Source organism: Platalea leucorodia (assembly GCF_965183815.1).
Source record: "Platalea leucorodia genome assembly, chromosome: 3".
Lineage (NCBI taxonomy): Eukaryota > Metazoa > Chordata > Aves > Pelecaniformes > Threskiornithidae > Platalea > Platalea leucorodia.
In genome coordinates, this window is record NC_138825.1 from 113,940,687 (window position 1) to 113,964,807 (window position 24,121).

Here is a 24,121-nt window from a genome sequence, read left to right on the forward strand (position 1 = left end):
GCTCACATGACCATGACATTCTGTTCCTATTAGTCAGGGGCAAAATTTGTGTTGATTTCAGTGAAGACAGAGCTTCATCCCAAAAATCATTACTCCCAAATATCGAAAGACATACATTTTCTGTAAATATTAGTACATAATTTGATTTTAAAAACACGCATTTTACAGTCTGTACTTTCAGCTATAGAGTCATAATGAATACATTTGACTCAATATGAACAGCCAAGGAAGCAGGTTTTCTTGTACATAATTTTAATATATTGATCAGTAAGTTCTATCATTAATGCTGAAAAGAGATAAGCTTAGGATTTCGTTTTCACATAAAGGCAGCATTGTACTCTTCCAATAGCATGTGCAGGAAGTTAATCGGAAACTAGTAATGTATTTATTTCATTTGTGCTTGCCCTGCTGTAAATTAAAAAGTATAATGTAAATGAAAACAGTAACAAAGGTAAGGCAGCAAATTGCACATTATTCCACTGAGGAAAGCAAAGATTAGAGTTCACTGGTTTCCTTTTCTTTTCCTGACTACCCAGAGAAAGACAGTAGAGCTCCAAAATATAGTTATTAGTTCTTCAGCATAAAGCAACAGATCCCAAACAGTGAGGAGACAGGAAAACACAGTATGGTGTAAAAAAATCAGCATGACTACAAAAGACTGGGGAAAAATATTCCACTAATAAGTAATCCCTTTTTCAGCCAAGAATAATCCTTGTAACACTGAAAACATTGTTACTAATTTTACCTATAGCTGTACTGAGAATGCATTTTTTTACAAAATGAACACTGAGCAGATAGTGTAACAAATGGCAGAGCCTTTTGAACAGAAGTAATATACTGTGACTAGCCTTGCTCCGGATTTCCTGTCTTTTTTTCTTCAAATATCAGATATTTCCATTTTAGAGCATTTTATATTTACTTACAAATCGTTTGACCATCCTCTGGTGTAACTCTAACCCAAAAGGAAATAAGTGTGGAAGTTTTCCCGTAGTTCCTACGCACTGTTTTAAGCATTTCATTTCAGTGGCTCACTGCACAGATTTTTAACACTTTCACGAGTCTTAATAGAGCAAATTAACAGGTCAAATGTCTTTTTTACATTTATGGAATTATGAGGACTGTGGAATTAATCTACAGGAAATGCACCTATACAATTTTGACTGGTGGTTCAGTGTTTCATGCCATGTTGTGATAAAAATGCCTAATTTCGATCTCCTACTTGCAAAGTTATCACTTGACTATGAGAATACTACACTGTAAATGGAGGAACATTTTTTGCCCCCACTTCACATGGAGTCTTCAAACTCAGACACTAGATTAATTTGAAACTAATCCTTCAATTAATCTCACATTTCACAAAATTCTCATAATAATAAGTCAATACTCATATACTGCATCCGTTTTCAGTCCAATCATTTAGAGAATTTTACAGAAACTGATAAATACGATACTGGCTTAAACTGCACCAACACTGTTACAATACATGCTGAAGTGGTAGGCAGTGCTTGGTTAATGGTTGGATTCGATGATCTTAAGGGTCTTTTCTAACCTTAATGATTCTATGATTCTAACAGTAGGTTTGGATTTCCTGGGCTGATGGAGAGCATGAGAGGTTGTAGTCTTTCTGGTTGTAGTGTGCAGAACAGTAAAAGTGTTTGGTAGTATTCTACATATCTGAATAATTCAATCTGCTAAAAGTGGTATAGTATTCAATTAAATAAAACATGTTTTGGTTTGATTCCAACAATTTCTTAAGACACAGGTAAAGGAAAGACTGAGGAAATATAAGGATCTGCACAAGGGGCTGGGATCACATTGCAAAGAAGGCAAGGAATTTATTTACAAATGAAAAGGCAAAGATAACAAGGAGGAAATTCAAGGTTTCCAAGAACAAAGGGAGGGCCATAAAATAATATATCTCTACAACCAACCATATGAAATTAATTGAATGAGCTATGTCAGTTGTACAGAAACATCTCACACATATCTGCATAAATATTACACTCATACTAAGAATTATTTATGACTGTGGCATAGGACCTGACCTGCCATGCATGGATTATGATGGGAATTATTAAAGAACCCGTACTCAATATAATCAAAGAACAAATACAGATGTGCTATCATTAGATCTAATGGGCTTCAGATCAACTTTCTAATTTATGCCTGTTTTGGCATTATTTTGTCAGTAACTACCAACTCTAAAGAAGGAAAATCTTCTTCATTTTTACTTTTATGCAAGCAATGGGATAGTTAGAATCAACGTTGTCGTGGTTTAACCCCAGTCGGCAACTAAGCACCACACAGCTGCTCGCTCACCCTCCACCCCCAGTGGGATGAGGGGGGGAATTGGAAGGGCAAAAGTAAAAAAAACTCATGGGTTGAGATAAGAACAGCTTAATGATTGAAAAAAAAAAATATAACAATAATAATAATAATGAAAAATTGTAATAAAAAGGAAAACAACAGAGAGAGAGAAACAGAATCCAGGAAAAACAAGCGATGCAGCCGCTCACCACCTGCTGACTGACATCCAGCCCATCTCTGAGCAGTAATCACTGCCTCCTGGCCAGCTCCACCCAGTTTAAATACTAAGCATGACATCATATGGTATGGAATAGCCCTTTGGCCAGTTTGGGTCAGCTGTCCTGGCTGTGCTCCCTCCCAGCTTCTTGTGCACCTGGCAGAGCATGGGAAGATGAGAAGTCCTTGACTGGTATAAACATTACTTAGCAACAACTGAAACATCAGTGTGTTATCAACATTATTCTCATCCTAAATCCAAAACACAGCGCTATACCAGCTACTGGGAAGAAAATTAACTCTATCCCAGCCAAAACCAGGACAAACATCAAATGCATTGCCAATAAACCACTGGCCTGTGGGTGATGCTTAACTACCTGGACTGATAGCTATGTCCCTGTAATTTAGTAGTTTCACAATGAAGTGGTATTCCCTGAAGCACTCAAAGTGGTAACTTTAGCTTTTTAAGTTGTAAAATGCTTTACCTTGAATCTCCTTTTTAGAATAGAACCTAGCTGGAGGGATAAGGGGTAGCTGGCAAAGGGCTGTGAAAATAAATGGCTACGCATCATTGTCAAAAGGTTGAGATTTTTATGAGTTGGTAACTGTTAACACCTCTTTCCAATATTATTTTTTTTAAATTGTTTGTAAGGCTGCTGTTAACTGGAGATAAATTATTTTGCTTGTTGGACAGTAGTTTCATGCACAAATTTGTACATAGCTGTTTTTCTCTTGTTGTGATCCAACATGATATAATTAACACTGCTGCATTGCATGAAATGACTGGTTTGGAAAATTATAACCAGCTAAGATTTTGACAGAAGCACTAAAACTGGGGTTTTGCAGGCTCTTCTGCCACTTGCAGATTATCCAGTAATATTATTGATCTGTCTGCAATTTTAATCAGAAGTAGAAATACAGATGCCAATGAAATGACTTAGGTTTTACAGAAATCTTCACGAAAGGCAAGCTGGAACATTATGTTGCATTTGGCATCTAAAAATTTGTTTATACACCTACAAAAATATTGGTGTCATAAAAGTAAGAATATCTCTAGCTGTAAAAATTAATAGATGGATGCTATGCAAGATGTAAAACCCATTGGGGAATAAATCTGGATTTTAGGAAACACTACCAAATTATATTAATGTATCCTTAAGACAGCCAAAAAGGGAACATCTCAGGCTTGATGTTAAGACTGTTCAGGAAGACATGCATTTAATTTAAAAAAAATATATTTGTGGAGTGACAAGAGACAGGTAATATTATTCTGAAATATTTGCATAAATTGTGGTTTTTAATTTTTAGGGCAATATACTCTGCCTAAGTGATGTGAGTAGCAAATGTCTTCCTTCAGCTCTATACTAATGTTATTCAGCCACTGGGGTTTGACACTGACCTTAAATTGACTTGTTTCTGGCAAGGTAAGAAATTCTTTTGGAATCACATACAGCTTATTTCTGCTGTCCTTTAAATCATTGGTAATTTTCTACTCAACATCAGCATAAAGAGCTTTGCCACTGTTGCTATGGGAATGTCATGTTTCTCTTCATTACACTGTTCCCCCACAACCACCGACTTACATACATCCCTCAGCAATGCATTTGTACTTTTTTGCATACACAGTCGTGACAACATGCATACAGTAAGGAAAAGCATAAAATACATGCTGAACATCAAAATGCCAAATCTGTTCCAGTAAGGCAATCAGAACTGAAAAAGATGCACTGAAAAGATTTACCCTATTCTCACGCCAAAACCACTCCTGTGGAGTCATCTAGAAATGAAGGAACAGTAATCTGAAAGCAAATCTTCTGAAGCAGTGGAAAAGGGAGGACTGTCACAGAGCCTTGTAACAAAGTTTATTTCTTGTCATCCTTCAGAAATAATAATTTTTTATTCGATTTTTTAATTATTTTTCATTCTTTTTTTACCCTCTTAGACTGCATAGTAAATGGAGTGTCTGTAGATTGCTAGTCAGTCCAAACACATTTTCAGCAAATTAAGTTTATATCTTATTGATACAACATTCAAAGAACTTTACAAACGTTATTGATTAACCCTCCGAATACATCTTGAGACACATTAGAACTTTTCCCTCAATTTTAGAGCTGGGAAAATCAATCCAATAGTTAAATGGGTCACCATAGGTCTGGCAGTAGGTCAGTGTCAGGAACAGAAGATGAGAATTACAGTTCCAGTTCTGAGATCATAATGGTCTGCAAATTATTGTCGTGCAATTTTGTTTCATGTGTGCTGTTAATTGTACTATCCATAAAGGGATTTGGAGACAAGTGATAAAAATACATTTGAGAGCAAAGACTCTAGACACTTACTAATGTAAAATGTTTTATAGCAGGCAAATCAAACTTAAAAGCTGCCACTTTTAGTCACATTCATTTAGGTTTTGAGGATCCTCCTTCCCTATTGAGGCTGCTTAGAGAGTAGCTGTTTCCATTATTTTCCCATACAGCTATAATCATGTCATTGCTTTCTATGGCTGTCTCACTCCCAGAGGCCTTTCTAACCACCTCTAAATGATTTGGATGCAGTTTCTCATACATTAATATTAATACTTAACTGTGAACATCAAACTCTTTAATTGCTTTCATAGTGAATACTTGATGTGTCTGAGTAAACATTCCTTACTTAAAGCTGTAGCTCCATTAGTAATGATAATTATAGTACACTCTACAAATAAATCCCTGATTTTAATACACTTATAGAGTGCAAGATATGAGTAACTGATTACTTCATAGACAGGGAAAGTAGGGAGAAACATAAGGAGAAAATATGAATACACAGAGATGAACTGGGGAATGGTTGGGCTGTAAAATGCAAGTTCTTTTCAGAGGTCAGAGTAGACATTATCTTTTTTAAATTTACCTTTTCCTCTTACATTTCTTTGGCTTGAAATTTCTCTAGCATGACTTCTGGGAAGTAGCCAGAATTTTCTCTTTCTGAAGTGCAAGCGTAACTGAAATCCATTTTGTTATCATTTTCCATTAGAATAGCTCTATTTCTTTTATGGCTTTCCAAACCCTGCACTGCAAACCACGCAGGCTTGCAAAAGTCATTGCTCCTTCAGCAAATGCCTCCATTTTAAAGTCACCTCTATCATTTTTTTCAGAAGTAAATTCATAGACAGGAACAAGGAGACCTTTACCTCCCTACCCTTTTATCTCTGCTGTGCACAGTGTATGAATTGTGGGTCAGATGACGGGGAGGGCAGAAGCACCACTTCTGGCTCATCCCCACTGTGGCTGCCTTCCACCCCACTGCTTTCCTATTCCTGAAAGTAATTTATGTGGATTTTCTATGTCCACTCAGTCTAACTGGCCTTATTTCCCATAAATCCCAAATCCAAGGAGAAAATTAGGCATCTAAATCACACTGTAGATTTTTCATCTTCAAAGAAGATCTGAGGAGCATTTTAAAAATCAGCCTGCTTCTGTGCACTTAGTACAGTAATTCAGTGGTCAAAGCTCTCACACAGCCTTGGGAATATCCAGTTTAAAATCTTGTCTCTGCCATCTCTCCACAACCCTAACCATCATGTAAACAATGTGGTGTGGAGATACTACCTAACTTTCCCTTCAATCTTCTGGTCATACAGGTAATTAACCACTGTCAGCCTAAGGGAGAAATGCATGAATAACACTGTTCTTTATCCTGGTATTTAGGGTACTTATCTTTCTATTTTTTAGCTAATATAGTAGTAACTGAGGTTTAAGAGGTTAACAGCTGAAACTCGGAAGTTTAGGCATATCCATTTTTTATTTAGGTGCCTAAATCAATTCTGTTTATCCATTATTCTTGACTTCTAATTTTACATTTTCTTCAATGATACTTCACATTCAGATTTGTGCCACCATTATACATACTCCTTTCATCTCCTGGTTAACGTCTGGGAAAAGATTCCTTCCAGTACTTTACATATCACTACTTCAAGATATTCCAACCATGACTCGGTTACGCTCCCAAAAGTTAATAGCAAAGCTTTGACGTTAGCAGAACTAGCGAGGTCAGCCATGAGAAATACTGGTCTGCAAATTATTATTATTTGATCAGTGAGTTTTGAGTAAAATATCCTGAATCGTGACATAATACATGGTACTGCAACTGTCTATACTCTTTTTCCCAGAAAAGATTGTGAGGGAATCTTTCTGAAAACAGCCCTTCCCTCAAGACTTCTGCAATGATAGCTCAGTCATTAGAGCCTGTCTTAGGCTGTGGAAGATCCAGCTTAAAATATTTACATGGAGACAAGTATCCAGCACCTTCCACAGTATCTCAAATTCAACCTCAAATATCATTTTCCAGATAAAAAGATCCACTTCCCTTACAGATGTGTAAGATTAAATGAGTGCCATGAAATTATGATTGTAAATATATTCTATATTCTATTCTGTTCTATTCTAATAATAGTCACAAATATATGTAATTTCTGTATTCTCCAAAGTGTCATGAGTGGTAAGTCACATTCTACCTTCTGAAGAATTTGTCTGACAAAAACCCAAACATCTGCAGAACAAGACAAAGGGTGATGGATTAGGTGAAATTAAGTCTGTGGTTTGCTAATTATTGGCCTTTTCCTGCAAAGTTCCAAATACCTCTTGAGAAATCAATGGGAATGGAGATCACTCAGGAATTTCTTACTACTTTTTAGGAACCACACCTAAAAAAGTGGCAGGAGAGAGTTCTGGCTTTTTAATGAAGCCAAATCCCTTCTGATTTTTGAAATCAGATATGTCCCAGGAAAGGGGCAGCTATTAAATATAAACTAGTTCCCTTTTAGTCATCTATCTACTTGATGTGATGCTAACTTTGTACTTACAAAATCTATCTTCTCTCCATATGCTTTTCTATTAACTTTCTCTCCATATGCTTTTCTATTAACCTAGATATTCTTCCATCTCTGTAGCAAACACACTGAATATATTCTCTGCCTGTAGGGAAGAAGAAAAAGAAAAGTTGCCTTATATATCAAAGTGCTTTTATAATTTCTCTCAGGCCATATTATGGAGAAATATAAAACTTGTGATGAGACCCAAGTTAGGCAGAGCTTTGAGTTGGATTTGTCTCAACTTTCTTCTTAGGTTCACTATCAAAAGAAATCCCAGGTCCTTTAAAATGCCCAAGTTTTATGACAGTAAAAAAATTAAAATACCTAACATTTTAAACAGAGAAAACTCAAAGTGACCAAGGGTGCAAGAACAGAAATAGAAAAGAGTTATGAGCAATTCCCTCCTTCCAATTGCTTTCTTACAAACAAATAATTTCTTCCAGGTAGTTTTTTGTTACAGAAGATAGATAGAGAAATAACTAAATGTGAGGCAATTGCCATTTCCAGCAGGAGGAACCAGTCAACAATGTCAATGAGAACAGAATTTATATGAAAAATATCATAAAATGAAGGGAATTAATGACATTAAGAATGGGAGGAAAATAAAGACAAAGCAACAAAAATGGTTTTTAAAAAGACAGGTTTAAAAAAGAATCTTGAAAGTCAGCTAAAAGGGGGAAAAAAAAAAGAGAAAGCAGGAGTTTAATTTAAAGGACACAAGTACTAACTGCTATATTGCAGAAGAAAGACAGAAAGTACAGAAAAAGCTTAACATTCAATACAAAGGAAAGATTATATAGGAAGTTTAAATTAAGGCCAGTTTATTAAAAACAAGTGCTGAAGAATTGTCTACATACATAAGAAAATCAGAAATACCAAGATAAGAATGACATGGAAGTAGAAAGGATTGTTGACACTAGCAAGAACTCTTTCTGCAAGTACATTTCTAAATAATAAGAAGAGAGAAGAATCTGGTCTCTAAAAGACTGAAGCGTTTAACACTTTTTTTTTTAAATCTGTTCATATGTCTTCACCTCAAATAATGCTTATAACCATATAGCCATAAAAACATTAATTTCAATAGTAAGGTAGTCAGAGAAAAGGTTGTGAATTCAGCCTAGTAAAAGGAAGGCACAGTTAGAAAGCTCTTTTGGTTTAGAAAGCTCTTTTTAGCTTTTTATATGGGTAGTTACAAAACTGGTTAATAAAATTTGAGATCTGTCGACAGACTTTGAGCACTGCTAAAGGATATGTGATGTACTGGAAGACTGGAAAAAGCAAACATGGTGCCTATCAAAAGAGACAAGGATCATTACAGACCAGTTGGCTTCTACTTACAGAAAAGTACTGTAAAAGGTAGTCAAACTATTCCTAATTACCTACAAGATAGCACGGAGGTGAGTAATAGCCTACATCATAGACTTTCAAGAACAACTTGCAAATCAATCTAAAGTTACTTCTGCAACATGTCAGCTAGTCTTGTGAGCATGGGAAAGAAAGAGTGCATATCATTTATCTTGACTGCTGTATGATTTCTTGGCAGTGTCTCAGATGTCATTCTCATAAGCAAATTGAGCAAATAAATATAGCTGAGATGAAACACTCATATTTTTAAAGAAGGATGATAGAAAAACCATTCTTAGAGTGTAGTTATTAGTGACTGGCTGTCAAAATGTAAGGACTAGCTGAATACAGTTCTTGAGGGATCTTCCTAGGCTCTGGATATGGAACTATTCAATATTTTAATTAATAAAATGGATGATAAAATAGAGAAAATTAAATCCTCATGCCAAGCTTAGAGGTATGTTTGAAGACAAAATTAAGGATCTTGACAAATTGAAGACATACTGAGATAGAAATAGGGTGCTATTCAGGTAGACAAATACAAGATATAGCTTATATGGGCACAAACATAGAACATAAAACTGGTGATTAGGGAGCAGCGTTACAAGGTATGGGAGTCACTGGGGTCCCGAGGCGAGAATGAGTCAACAAGGTCATACAGTTGCAAGAAAGATGACATACCTGCACACATGAAGACTACAGCCTGGAGAATACATCAAGTAATCCCTCTACTCTACTCAGCACTGGTTATGCCTTGGTTGGAATACTTTATATAATTCTTGGGCATAAAATTTCAAGAAAGATGTCATCTAATTGAAGAAAATCTAGGGGAGAATTGAGAAACCATCATAACCTAACAATAATTTTATCAATATGTGAACTATTTAGGTGGAAATTCTCCATGCTACTGTTGCAAAATGTTGACATTTTTAATAATTTCACCATTTTCCTATATGCATAATACTATTTTTATATGATTATATAACAGCTCTTCCCACTATTGCACAAGAACAGAACTAGACTGCAGATGAAGCACAACTATGCAGAAAGGGAAACTTACTCATATAGTCCTCTGCCATTTACTACTGAAGTTGTTAATGTATAGCACTTGGGGAAAGGAAAGCAATGGTTTTATGAAACAGGAAGATAACTGTTGCTTTGCGGAATTGAGTTCTGGCTATGTAATGGAAAAATCACTCTACTCAGACATTTCACTGATGATCATTAATTGTATGTTCCTCATTTCCTGTATTTTTAATTAAAGGCTGTGCTTTTTGGTTTGAATGTTTTCAGCGGCAAATGAAATTATAAGAGATGTGCTATATTTAAAGAGAGTGTTATACAATGCAACATATGCTGACATAAATCAGATCTAGATATTCAAAATTGGCATCTAAAAACAATGGATGTTTCTGTCTGTCATGTGTCTGTGTCCAGATTCCCCATACATCAAATAAGAATAACAATTCTTTATATTATGAAACTGCTAGAGGGAAAAAAAAAGAATCAGTGTTTGTGAAGCACTTGCATATTATAGTAAGGTCTGCTACAGAAAAGCCATGGGGAATATTATCACTTCAATCTTCGGTGTAGTAAAGATAACATGGTACCACATCAATAGCTGTTCATTAGCTGTGCAATAAATGAGACTGAGCCCTGGAAGAAGGCTATGTTCTAATGTACACACAAAGGTCCAAAAGTGCAAGCAACATTCACAATAATATTTCACGACATTATATTGCACAGTCAAACTCTCTAAAGCTTTTAACATGGCTTTTTATATTTAATAAATATCTATATAAGCACAAAATGTCAAAGAGGATTATGGAAATTATAGTATAAGCAAAATAATAATGATTGTGTAGTATATATGAGCCAAAAAGACTCTATATTGCATACAAGTGTATTTCACCCTTTTTGGCATGACAGTGTTTTCTCCCAAGCAATACTTTTGATATCTGTGAGGTTATTCCTGTTAGTGAGGCAAGCGCACCTGCACTGCAGAGATTTAATTCGAAACCTGAAGAAAAGAGGTTGGGATAAACTGTAAGCAATTCTCATCACTCTTCAATCTGAACCTGTTGCTCCCAATTTTGGAGAGAATGTCCTAAGGGGAAACAAAATATCCAAGGAAAGGAATCTTAGTTGTCATGCACTCAGGAATATGATTGAATAAGAGCAAATTCAAAAAATTCAATGCTGCAGCTTATTGTTTAAAGGTACCTGTAAAGGAGTCCTGCAAATCTAGTTTCTTTTTCAAGGACTGTTTGAAATCTTTACATTTGAAAGCTGTGATACAGGAATATTGATGGACTTAGTCAGAAGGACGCTTGGTTACTATAACCCAAACAACTGAGAGAGATAGGTGTTTACACGGTCAGTTTATCCAGTGCAATGTTAATTCTGGGCATGATCCAGATCATAGTAGGTACTTAAACATGCTCAGCAGTGGAGGAGAGAGTTTTATAAATCATTCTGCTGGTCTTACTTATCTAAACCGTGCTTAAGCCTCATTTTAGCTGCATGATCATTTTGGTCTTCCTCAAAGTACTGTCATAGGCATCAAGTCTCATTACTATTATATCCTCAGGTAAATTTATGTAAACACAGATCTGGATTCAACCAACCTCTATTCAAACACACCCAACATGACCTGGCACTTATAATTCAACTAGAACACCACTCTATTTTAACCATACAAATAAACCATAAAATATAGAGAAAAGGTGGGTGTGGGGATGTGTTCATGTCATGGATTACATAAAGATCTCTTTTTGATAGCCTTTCTATCAGAGAATTTGTCAGCCTCCTTTTACTGCCTCCAAAAAAATTAAAATCCTGTTTGCCTAAAAGATACTATTTTTACACTGAAGTTTTCTGTTTCAGCTGATTTTTTTATTTTATTTTTATTTCTAGAATAAATAAAAACAACTGTGTCTGGATGTGGACAGTAACAGTTTTCTGGGCAATCTTCAACTACTTCCTAGACACTTTGAGGTAATTTTTATGACAATGTTCTATCTTGAACCTCTTCCACAATCATGCCCTTGAATTAAATTCAGTAGTCATACATATAGTCATACCCCAATAACCGTCTTGATATATGTCTATATGTTTTAAAAATATCAATGGAAAAAAAAAAAAAAAGGATTACATTAGGATTTCTTTTAATCATCTTCATCTTTTAAAATGTCCGAAGAATGATAGAGAGAGCATGTCTCAAAGAGCCAGACTGTGAATCAATGTGGCTGCATTTCAAGGTAAAGAGGCATATTAGTTCTCACCATAATTTGAAACAGAAGAGGAACAAGTTCAACAATATTATGATACACCTACATTGAGACACAGGGAGACAGAAGAAAAAAAGTCCATGAAGCACTGATGCTGCTCCAAAGCCTCCCCTCCCTCAAAGCCTCTGCCACCACAAATGGGTGCTGTCCTGAGTTTGACAGATACTAGCCACTTCCTTCCACATTCATCCCCAAAGTGACACAGAGACAGAGAATTAGAAATACAGCATAGGTCCCCATCACCACAATACTTTAGCTTGCAATATAATTCTTAATGAATGCATGAAAGCTATTGTCAAGGGAAGGCCTGGTACGCATTTCATTCACAGAACTTTATGTAACTAGTGGAAGTCCATTGACAGTTCCACCTGGTTTATAGTAATTAGTTTATAATAATTGGATCATGAAGCACTTTTTGTGCTTAAAAATTACCAAAACTGTGCATTAGATAGAGCATATATGTGACATACATATGATCTAAATATACACACACATATATATACGCACACAATTAAGCATTTTAAACAAGAAAATTAGGATATTGTTTCAAGTATTTCTTGGTGTGTCATTAAAAATATTCATTCAAATTTAGAAGATAGTGCTAGCAAAATGAAAAATCTCTTCTAATGTCTTATTTTTAACTGATGTGGAAATTAAGTGGCTTTTTGGTATGCTGTTATGTTTTAAATTGTTGAATAACACTGGTTGTCAATGAGATATACATCTCTTATTCAAGAAAGAATTTATAAAATAGTCTTCTGTCTCTTTAGTTCTTTTAAATTTCTAGAAAAATCCAGCCTGATGCAGACTTGAAGACCAAATAATTAAATTACAAAATAATTGTAGACACCTTTAAGTAAAAATATCTTTCCTATAAGTCACAGAATAGTATCACTTTGCATTGAAAGAACTGAAAGAACAAAATGAGATCATTAATATATAGTCAATGTTCTCTTTCTAAAATGCCCTGTTTTCCAAAATAGCTTTCTCTTATTCTCATGCTGTATATAGTGACATGTACAATTGATTTCACAGGTGTTTACATTAAAGAACCATTATTAGGGTTTGGAACTGACAGGATGCCCAAAATACTTTTCATGCACTTCAGTGATCTGTTATTAATAATTACTTAATAGAATAACTGTAGCTACTATTTGTAAGTTTGTTAATTTTCTGGTTTTCGTCATACATGACAAAGTTTACTCTGCTAACAACATACAATTTCAGCTCAGATGAGTAAAGTCGTATCTCCTGATCTTTGAACCCTAGCCCTTTGCCTGTTGTAGTTCAAACACAGAGATTTCATCCCTGCTCTAAATCAAACCCAGTATATTGGTAACCACTATGCCAAGGCATGATCTCAGAGAGAGCTAATTGGCTAAAACCACTCCAAATTGTTAATGTATTTGGCTAAAAATGCAGGAACTTATCTTAGTTTAGTTTTTCTGCATTCACCCTATTCTTAACGTGTTAATTTCCCACCAATTTGTCTCTTTCTATATGAAAACATTTAAGTTATCCCAGTTATGTCATCCTCATTAACTTCCAGTGGTGGTCATCTTCATAAATCTTTGCGACTACTCACAGCAGAGAATTCTGCTCATGTATGAGTAAGGATGGCAATATCTGGTTCACTATCATTAGAAGAGTGTCAGCTGGAAGACTGTAGACTTCTGAATTAGCTTTCTTAAATAATGAGGAAAATGAACCAGACTATGCATTTCAAATTGAACTGCATTAGTTTAGAATCCATTTTTTTGCTTTTTGTATTTTTAATTTTAAGGAAATTACCTCATTTCAAATTCTGAGTTGACCTGTATGGTACATAATGTTTTAAGTTTAAATTATTGGAAACCATAGTCAGTAATGAAATCAATTATGTGAAGTTAATATCTGATTAGTTTAAGTTAACTAAGTTCTAATATCCAGGAAATACTTTATTAAGAATGGTGAGGAATTATGAAAATGGCTTAGAGAGCACAGAGCTAAACTACTAATTTGGAGAACTTAGAGAATATATTTCTACATGTTATACAGCAATAATGTGTTCTGAATAAAATGGGATTTCAAACTTGGGAAAACAGAGATGGAAGGCTGAGGGTTGAAGGTGTGAAAAATGTAGCAGGGCTACAATAGCAGAAAAGACAAAGAAAAAAGATTGATTTAGGAAATAGAGGAATTGAATCTGATCCTCATCTCTCAGTTGAAATTGGACTATATTTATGTGGTAGAGTTGGGATTCAATTTAGGAATAAAATATTGAAATGTAGGGGCTTTTTCAGTTGCCAGCAAATAAATATCTATTGTCATTTAAGTCACAGAGGCATGTTGTCCTTGGATGTGCAAAAGGTTTGCACGGATCTAATACATATAACTGTCATAGGATATCTGTATCTTTGTGGATCTGCAGCTAAAAGCTGTACAAAAGATTTTATTTTAAATGGTGCTAGATGTCTATGTAGGGACAATTAACTGTATATTAGATGTCAACTTTAAACTGAGTTCAAGCTTTTAGATCTGTGTTGTCCACCATAGACCCTTAGTCATCCAAAATTTCTGTAAACACTTGCATGTAGCTACCTATTGCTCAGTTCAGTGGGTCCTTTACAATATCATAAGATCCCCAGAAAATCCATATGTGGTTGACAGATACAACACAAAAGCAATGGGAGACACCTGACATTTTGAACAACAGCACGATACCAGGAAGCACATCCTACAATCTGTGAAACGGCACTTGATGCTTGAATAAAAAAGTGACTCAAGCCCCTGCTGTTTAGCAGGTTTTAGTTCAGTTTCAGTAGGATTACCTGGATGAGCATGCCATTCAGTGCTAAGGAATTTTCTATAATCCTTTTTCCTACAAATGAGCTTGGTTTGGAGAATTTATAAAATATGTACCATAATAATTTCTATTGCATATTATGCTTTCCCATTCTTCTATATGTTCTAAGTGTGTTACTTCTTCTGTGAGTTTTCATTATTCAGTTTTCCTACAGAAAAGAATATTGGCAATCAAATAGTTTTAATATATGTTTTGGACAAATAACCATTAATTTTAAATTCCTCAATCTTGCAGGATTTATGAAAATTTAAAAAATACCTGATAATTATCCAAATACGTTTAAAATAAGTACCAGTACATAGCTCAGAACAAATTATTTGCAAAAAACACATATACAAAAATAATGTAGGGGGATTTTTTCTTCTCTTTGATCAGCTTTCCCTTTATAATTAAATGCAAACTTGAAACCCTGGAGAATAGAAAAATCTACATTTTTAGCATTCATAGGAAATAGGAAAGAGGTGAATCATTGATTAACATTAAAAAAGACTACCGAAATGTGTTATTATAATCAGAAAACAGAACTGATTCGCCTACTTCATTTGAATCTCTTGGGTTCAGATAAATGTTAAGTCTTTGTCTTTTAATATTACATTAACAGCAGGGAAAATACCAAAACTGATGTAGCCTCTGATTTCTAATGGCAATTACTGTTGTTACAAAAATAATATTTATAGTGTGGAAAATATTGCACCCTATTCAATTTGCATGGTTGAAAATGACTCATATTAGCATATTTTAAGAAACTATGATTAATTACAGCATTTCAGTTGAAATGATGATCATTTGCATTTGAGAGGGAGTATCATCGATGGAAAGGGTGGTAAGTTCTTAAAAATCACTTTCAGTTGCAAGGAAGTGCCTTAGTATTTGAAATATGAACAAATGAGATCACTGAGTGCCTTGTTGGATAAATGTATGTAAATTAAATCTTTTCTCATAATGTATACATGGACTGAACTACATCAGATTCACAATGTACAGTCATTCTGATTTCTAAGCAACAAGTAGTCATTTTAAATAAAAAGTGAAGCAATTATTTTCCCCAAATCTACCAGACTTGCAATAAAACTTCCCACTAAGCAGCTGCTTTCTTTTTGTTTCTTTTTTTTTTTTTTTTTTTCTTTATAAGATATCTAGGCAAAAGATTGAAATTCATCCTCATGACATGCATAGTGGAGAAAGCTTTTCAACTTTTAAAATTTCTTTTTACAGCAAGTTAGGAACCACTGCAGATTTATGCTGCAGTATTCCCTAGATGCAGGGAAGTCAAAGATGATCTGGTAAAAATTTTGAGGTAGTGTAACTTTAGCAGAAATGTTCACAGAGGGTGGCTCTGGAAGGAATTTCAAGAGATTACCTAGTTCATCCTCTTCAAGGCAATACCACCTATACCTGTATTGTTCTTCAGAGATATTTAACTAACCTGTTCTCTAAGACCTCTGATACACGAGACTAGTTTAGGACTGTCATTTCATTATTTCAAAGGCAATCCTCAGTCATAAACTGGTTACTCCTGTGAATGAAGTTATAACTCTATTTCTTGTATTCAGTTTGATACTTGCAAATCTGGACTTGTAAGTGAAGCATTAAAAGAAACACATGAAGATTATGGAAATTCAGGAGTTAAATTCTGGTAAATGAGATGTGTTATGTCAGAAATTCTTTTGGCATCAGAAGGAAACTGCGATAAAAGTCGGATTCCTCTATTCTGTTTTCTCAAGAGAATGAGATGGAGAATTTTCTATGCTGGCGTTGAAAAATGGCATAAGTAGAATGAAATAGTTGGCAAGCAAGAACAAGCTATGGGCCCCTCCCATTTCTCACTACACTGGGCAGCTTTTAGAGCTTTCTTATGTAAATTTAAATAGGACCATTCAAGACCTGTTATTTGGAAAACTGTCCTGCTTTCTCACTTCTGCATTCAACCCCTTCATCTTTAATGGAGTTTGTGCATATGTAACCATCTCAACAGAGAAATGTTCTCAAAATTTAATTTCTCCTTTTCAAATTACCCATTTATAAAATAGAGGGAGGCAAAGTTCTCAGTGAGCTACAGAACTGACTGCGTATTGTTTGTGTAACTTATATTTGTACCTCTTCCGCAGGAAGCAAACAATCTGTGTTATTTTCCTTGTACTGGACAAATTTTCTGTATGCTTCATAACTTAGTAGGAGTGAGACAAATTAGATCTATAGAAATATAACATATAGAGTATATATCTACAGCAATTACTTTAGAAAACTAGGGAGTCATTCTGAGAATCCGATTCTTTCATTTTAAACCACACTGAGAAACCTATAACAGGAATTTCTCATATGTATCCTACTTTATATGTATGCAATCAGCATAAGTTGAGTTAGAGGCATTTGAAAGAAAAGACAAACTTCCAAATAGAGATTGCTTAGATTCTTAATGCTCCCTAACTCCTTTCTGTTTATGTCTGTTTATGTTTGCCAATATTCAGTTTGATTTCAATCCATAGAACTAATCCTGTATCAATGGATAAATATTGGTCTAAATATTTACAAGATTCAAACATTAGGGAATAAAATAACAATACTTGTAGTTTTTTTCCAATGATGAAATTTTACCAATAATTTTAGTTCTATTACTAAAACAGACATAAAAGTTAACATTGTTTATCACAAAAAAATAAAAAATATGTGACACTACTTTTTTGCATAGTAACAGTTTTAGACAACCTCTCTTTTTGTTCATCTTATATATTTGGAGTTTATCTATTTATGGTACACTTATTTGCATTGACTCTCAGTATCTAAAATGTCATTAAATGATGAAATTAATAGATACAAATCACTTATATACTAATGATAACATTTTTATACACTGAAATTATAATTATGAAATTACCTAAATTAGATTGAAGTACAAAGGTATGGCCAAAAGTGAAGATTGATATCTGAGTTAAAAATATTTGCAGGCTGGGAAATGCAGTGGCTCTGAAAAATGATCCTGAAAAAAATTAAGAATGATGGTTGATAGTCAGCTGAACACTATCTTTTTATATGGCAGTGGCCAAGTATGTAGGCCAAAGTCCGAAAGAAGTTGCAGCTAGGGTATCAAAAGTAAGAATCATTCTCAAAGTACGACTCATAAGGAAGAGCAAGAAGAAGTTGTTTAGCACCTGGAAAATAATCCCAAGTTTACCCAATTTTCATTGAATATTATAAATTACCATTGTGCTAGTGTGTAACTCCTGTCTAAAAAAGAAATCTCAAAGGGATCCTCACAGGGATCAGAGACCAGCGAGTCTGACTTCCATCCCTGGTGAGATGACGGACTCAGTAATAAAGAATAAGACCACTGAGGAAATGCATAAACATATTTTGGTGTGAAAGAGTCATCATGGCATCTGTAAAGGGCCTCATTAGCATGCTGGAGTGTTATGAGGATGCCAGTGAACACACAGATAAAGGGTATCCTGTGGACAAGGATAAAAAAGAAAAAAGAAAAGTCCAATAAAGAAATATAAGTCATCACGGGGTTGGAAGAAAGGCCCTTTTATAGACTGAAATCTGGTGAAAGGGCAGAAAGCATAGGGTAGCTTTCCATGGACATTTTTCAGGATGGGCAAGAGTCATCAGTGAGTGTTACAAGGACAGCCTTTGAGGCCAGCTGTATACACTTTTCTATCAATGAACTGAAAAAGGGAGCAATCAATGAATATCCAAGTTTTAAGATGATACTAAAGGTCTTCGAGTATTCAAATGTCATGTCTAGGTTTAGAAACTCCAGAAGGAGTTCATAAAAAGAACTGAATGGTCAAAAAGGTGGCAGATGAGGTTCAGTGTGAATGAAGTAATGCATGGAAAAATTATGTATGTCATGCATATGTAAAACTGCACTTGGAACTGACAGTTACAAAGCAAAAAAGAGATCTTGAGGTCATCATTGATTTCAAAGATTTATCATCATCATCTTAATGTACAGCAGCAGCTAAAAAAAGCCAATAAAAAGCATTCAGCAGGAAGAATAGTATGAGCAAGGCAGAGGTCATAATTTTGCTGCTACCTGAAAATTTGGTGACCCCATACCTTCAACAGAGAGGTGATTCTGCCCCTCTACTTCATGCTGGTGAGATCCCACCTGGAGTACTGCACCTCAGCACAGGAAAGACATGGACCTGTTGAAGCAGGTCCAGAAGAGGGACACAAATATCATTAGAGGGCTGGAGCACCTGTCCTGTAAGGAAAGGCTGAGAGAATTGGGGTTGTTCAGCTGGGAGAAGAGAAGGCTCTGGGGACACCTTATTGCAGCCTTTCAATACTTAAAGGGGGCTTATAAGAAAGATGGGGACAAACTTTTTAGCAGGGCCTGTTGCAATAGGAAAAGCGGTAATGGTTGCAAACTAAAAGAAGGTAGATGTAGACTAGATATAAGGAAGACATTTTTTACGATGAGTGTGGTGAAACAGTGGACCAGGTTGCCCAGAGAGGTTGTAGATGCCCTGTCCCTGGAAACATTGAAGGTCAGGTTGGACAGGCCTCTGAGCAACCTGATCTAGTGAAGAAGTCCCTGCCTATTGCAGGGCAGGTTGGATTAGATGACCTTTAAAGTCCCTTCCAACCCAAACTATTCTATGATTCTATGATTGTGTAGTTGTGGTGCCCACATCTCAATATGTGACAGGATTACAGCAAATACAGAGAAGGGCAACTAAGATGTGGGAAGTAAAGGAGAGAGGAGAGGAGAGGAGAGGAGAGGAGAGGAGAGGAGAGGAGAGGAGAGGAGAGGAGAGGAGAGGAGAGGAGAGGAGAGGAGAGGAGAGGAGAGGAGAGGAGAGGAGAGGAGAGGAGAGGACAAGACTAAAAGGGGAGGATTCTGAGAAAAGTTTTAAAATCAAGAATCTGATATTTAAGCTGAATGCAGAGCTGTTGCTCACTGAATCATGCAATACTAGAAGAAGAGGAAACCCAGAAAAATTAGCAGGAGATCAGTTTAGATGGGTTAAATACATTACTTTACACAGCAAATAGTGAAGTGAAATAAGATGTCATGGGTATAAAGTCAGATTTTGTGGATGCTGACAATATTAGAAGGTTCAAAAAGAGATTAGTGAAATTCATAAACTGTAAGTAGATTCTTAGGTCTAAAAGTGAATACATAGTATCTACTTATATCCCATAAAAAGTATGCATTTATACAGCTTCATAGACAAATTCATAGGTCTAAAAGTGGATGTTAAAAGGAAAAGGTAAGAGGGTGTCCTCTCATATCCTAATACAGCAGTCCTAAATGCTAGATCAGTTCGAGCAAAGGGACCACAAAAAGTGGGTAGATTTTGCAGTATGCCTAAATTAAATCTTGTATTGCCACTGTTGGAGACATATTGCTGAGCTAGATAAACCACTAGTTTGATCTATGAGAAAATTCCTTATGTTCTTCTTTTTTAAATGCAACTGCCTTATTCATTCTCGCTTCATGTTTCAGGTAATGTGTTCAGTTTGGATCTGTTCATCAGTTATACCACTGTGGATAAGAGCTGAGACAGAACTCCTGCTTTTCAAGCCTGACCTGCAAATACATCACTATAAATATCAACCTTGACCTTTATAATAGTGTTTAGCCTTTGCATTCTAGCCTGCAAAGCATGAGTTGGTCAGTCAGTATAAATCCTTATACAGGAAAAAAAAAAACCTTGGTAATGGACTCATCAAATTGGCAGACAAAGATGTACTAGCTGAAACTAGATGAAGCTGCCTAGGAAAAAAGAAACAATATTTAACATGTGTTGTCATTAGCCATTGGAACAAGAGCTGTGGAGAATTCACCAGCTCTTCTTATTGTTGGATATCTGTTCCACTGCAGAGCAATGATTTACAAGGATGTTCCAATAGACTGTGTTGTACATCAGACCAGATTAGGGGATCATTCTAGTCTTCTCCAGGATCTACAACCTCTACATGTGTAAAAGAGCCAAAGTTCATCACATATTGTCTGAAATGTGTTACTAAACACAGGCAGCTACCAGAAAACAGTGCCTGTACACATACAGCCAGTATCAGATTTCCCCTTGGAGATATTAATAATTATTTAAATTTTGCTGACAAACCAAAGTATATTCAAATTTCAACTACCTGATTGTCATGGTTTAACCCCAGCTGGCAACTAAGCACCACACAGCCGCTCACTCACTCCCCCCACCCCAGTGTAATGGGGGAGAGAATTGGAAGGGTGAAAGTCAGAAAACTCGTGGGTTGAGATAAGAACAGTCTAATAATTGAAGTAAAATGAAATAGAATTGTAGTAGTAGTAGTAGTAGTAGTAATAATAATAATGATGATGATATAATACAATAATAATATACAAAGCAAGTAATACACGATAAAATTGCTCACGACCCACGGACCAATGCCCAGCCCGTTCCCGAACAGCAATCACTGCCCCCCCAGCCAGCTCGCCCCACTTTATATTCTGAGCATGACGTCATACGGTATGGAATAGCCCCTTGGCCAGTCTGGGTCAGCTGTCCTGGCTGTGCCCCCTCCCAGTTTCTTGTGCACTGAGCAGAGCATGGGAAGCTAAAAAGTCCTTGACCAGTGTAAGCACTACTTAGCAACAGCTACAACATCAGCATGTTATCAACATTATTCTCATACTAAATCCAAAACACAGCACCATACCAGCTGCTAGGAAGAAAAAATCAACTCTATCCCAGCTGAAAACAGGACACTGATAAGACCACTAAAATATGCAAGTGCGGTGGGTTAACCCTGGTAGGCAGCTCAACCCCACACAGCCGCTCGCTACCTTACCTGTCGTGGGATGAGGGAGAGAAGTGGAAGGGTAAAAGTCAGAAAACTCAAGGTTTAAGACAGTTTAGTAGGTAAAGCAAAAAGGTGCCTGCACAAGCAAAGCAAAATAAGGAATTCATCCACTACTTCCCATCAGCAGGCAGGTGTTCAGCAGTCTCCAGGAAAGCAGGGCTCCATCATGCACAATGGTGACTTGGGAAGCCAAACACTATCACTCTGAACGCCCCCGCTTCTTCCTTCTTCCCCCAGCCTCTGTTGCTTAGCACGGCATCATATGGTATGGGATAGCTCTTTTGTCAGCTGGGGTCAGCTGTCCCAGCTGTGTCCCCTCCCAACTTCTTGTGCACCCCGGCCTACTAGCTGGTGGGGTGGCGTGAGAAACAGAGAACACCTTGATGCTGTATAAACACTGTTCAGCAGTAGTTAAAACTTGAGTGTGTTAGCAACACTGTTTTGGTCACAAATCCAAAACAGAGCACCATATGACTTACTATGAAGAAAATTATAGCAGCCAAAACCAGTACAATAAGACACTGTTTCTATCCTAAATAATCTATAATCTAGACAGAAACTAATGCAAGTGAGCTTTGTGTGAGAAAACAGAAAGATCGTGGGAGCAAATAAAAAAGCAAAAGTAAGAGTGTGTCAATAGGACAGAAAACATAAATGTCAGTGTTTTCTTTTTCTTTTTAATGATCAGTAATGAGGCAAAATAATAGCCAAACATAGTCCAGCAAGACTAAAACCAGAAAAAGTTATTTAAAAATAGTATTTTACTTTCCAAAACTGACCTTCCACCGAAGACAATCTTGACATTAATGAACAGCGTTGTGGAAAAGTAGGGTTTTTTCTATTTTTCATTTTCTTCTAAATGCTTTTTTCCGCGTAACATCTTTTTTTATTGTTTTGTTTTCTGTTTTCCTCGGGATAGAAATATCAGGAAAAAGTGATTTTATGTCAAGTGTATAGAAAAAAATCTCAAACCAAGTGCTATGTGCCAACATTTTCAGCTGCCTCTCTTATTACGTTCATGCAAAATCTCTTTAGTTGCCAATTTTGCACGAAAAAAAAAAAAAAGGACATTTGCACATGCACACTTCATGCTTGATTTTGCAGTTATCTTTTTGAAACGCATTAGGGTCTGATTTAAAATTCAGTGAAGTCAATGGGAGACTTTCTATTTGATTTCCATAAGATCATCAGACACAAAAAAGGAGGCCAGATGAAATTTTGTCCTGTATAATTTAGATGAATATTTGTGTTGTCTTTCCAGTATTTCATGTATATTTTGTGACAGTGTGAAAGGCCCAAAGTGCTCTCTATGTTCCGAATGCTTTATCAGACCTACTCAACCTGGAATAACCTGAAATGAAGAGTCCTTTGGCAAAGGCAGTTTAAGAATTTACTTATCTGAACCTCCTCTCTGCTTGTTCACAGTATGTAAAGCATACCAGCTGGATCATATAATAGAAATACCTTATTCTTTTCACCAAATTGAAACATAGTTTAAAGAGTCTACCATAAAAGCAGAGATTTACTGTAGACACCTATAGCCTGGTAAACAATTCCTGTCCTGTAAATATAATCAACAATCACAAAATTGAGTTAAAATTATCCTTTGCAGATTTTTCCTAGAATTTTTATAGAATACTGTTTACTCTTTTATCTGAAAAAATTGAGGTATATTAGATTTTAATACAATTCTGTTGATTAGAAAGATGACAATTTTTCTTATCAGAAATTTCAAGATAGAATTTTTTTTAATGTCAAGTATATTTTTGTTAATTATTTTGTAAGCAATATGAGTTATTTAAATTCTGAGAGTTCTTTATTCTTTATTTTAGGGCTTTTTTATTAATTGGAAGATTTACAAGCTTTCTATCACTTTAATTTGTACTATATGTTTTATGGTTGTACTTCCTCATCCAGCCACAGATTTAAGAAGGTCAGCTGAAGAGGTTCCATTCTTTCCCTTTCTTCTGTATAATATGATGAATTCCTGACTTCTCAGCTCTCAAATTCAGATTGGTCTGCCCGCAATGTGATACACAAGTACACGTTTTTCTCTCTTTCACACCTAAAAAATTAAAGCAATAAAAGTCTGGGGCATCCCCAGCAGTAAATGTAAAATTAAACAGTAAAGAGTTTCAGGCCTTCAGTTCTGATGCTTTCTGGATTCTCATAGCATAGTTGCTGGAAACACTACCAAGAAGAAAAACAGTGAACTTCTTATTTAACAGCTGTATTTAATTACTGGAGAGGAAAACAAAAGACACTGCTTTTTCCCCTCAGTGTTGGTATCACTTCAGTTGAAGCAGATGATGTTCCCTAAACCACAGGAGCTCAGCTCTGTCCCAGCAACAGTATACCACCTGAGCGTCCCCCTTACTCCCCAGATCTTCATATTACCTGTCCCTGGCTCTGAGTTCATCATGAATTTAATTTCAATTGTTTTGTTGATATGGGGGTCAATTTTGATCTAAATGGGTCTGT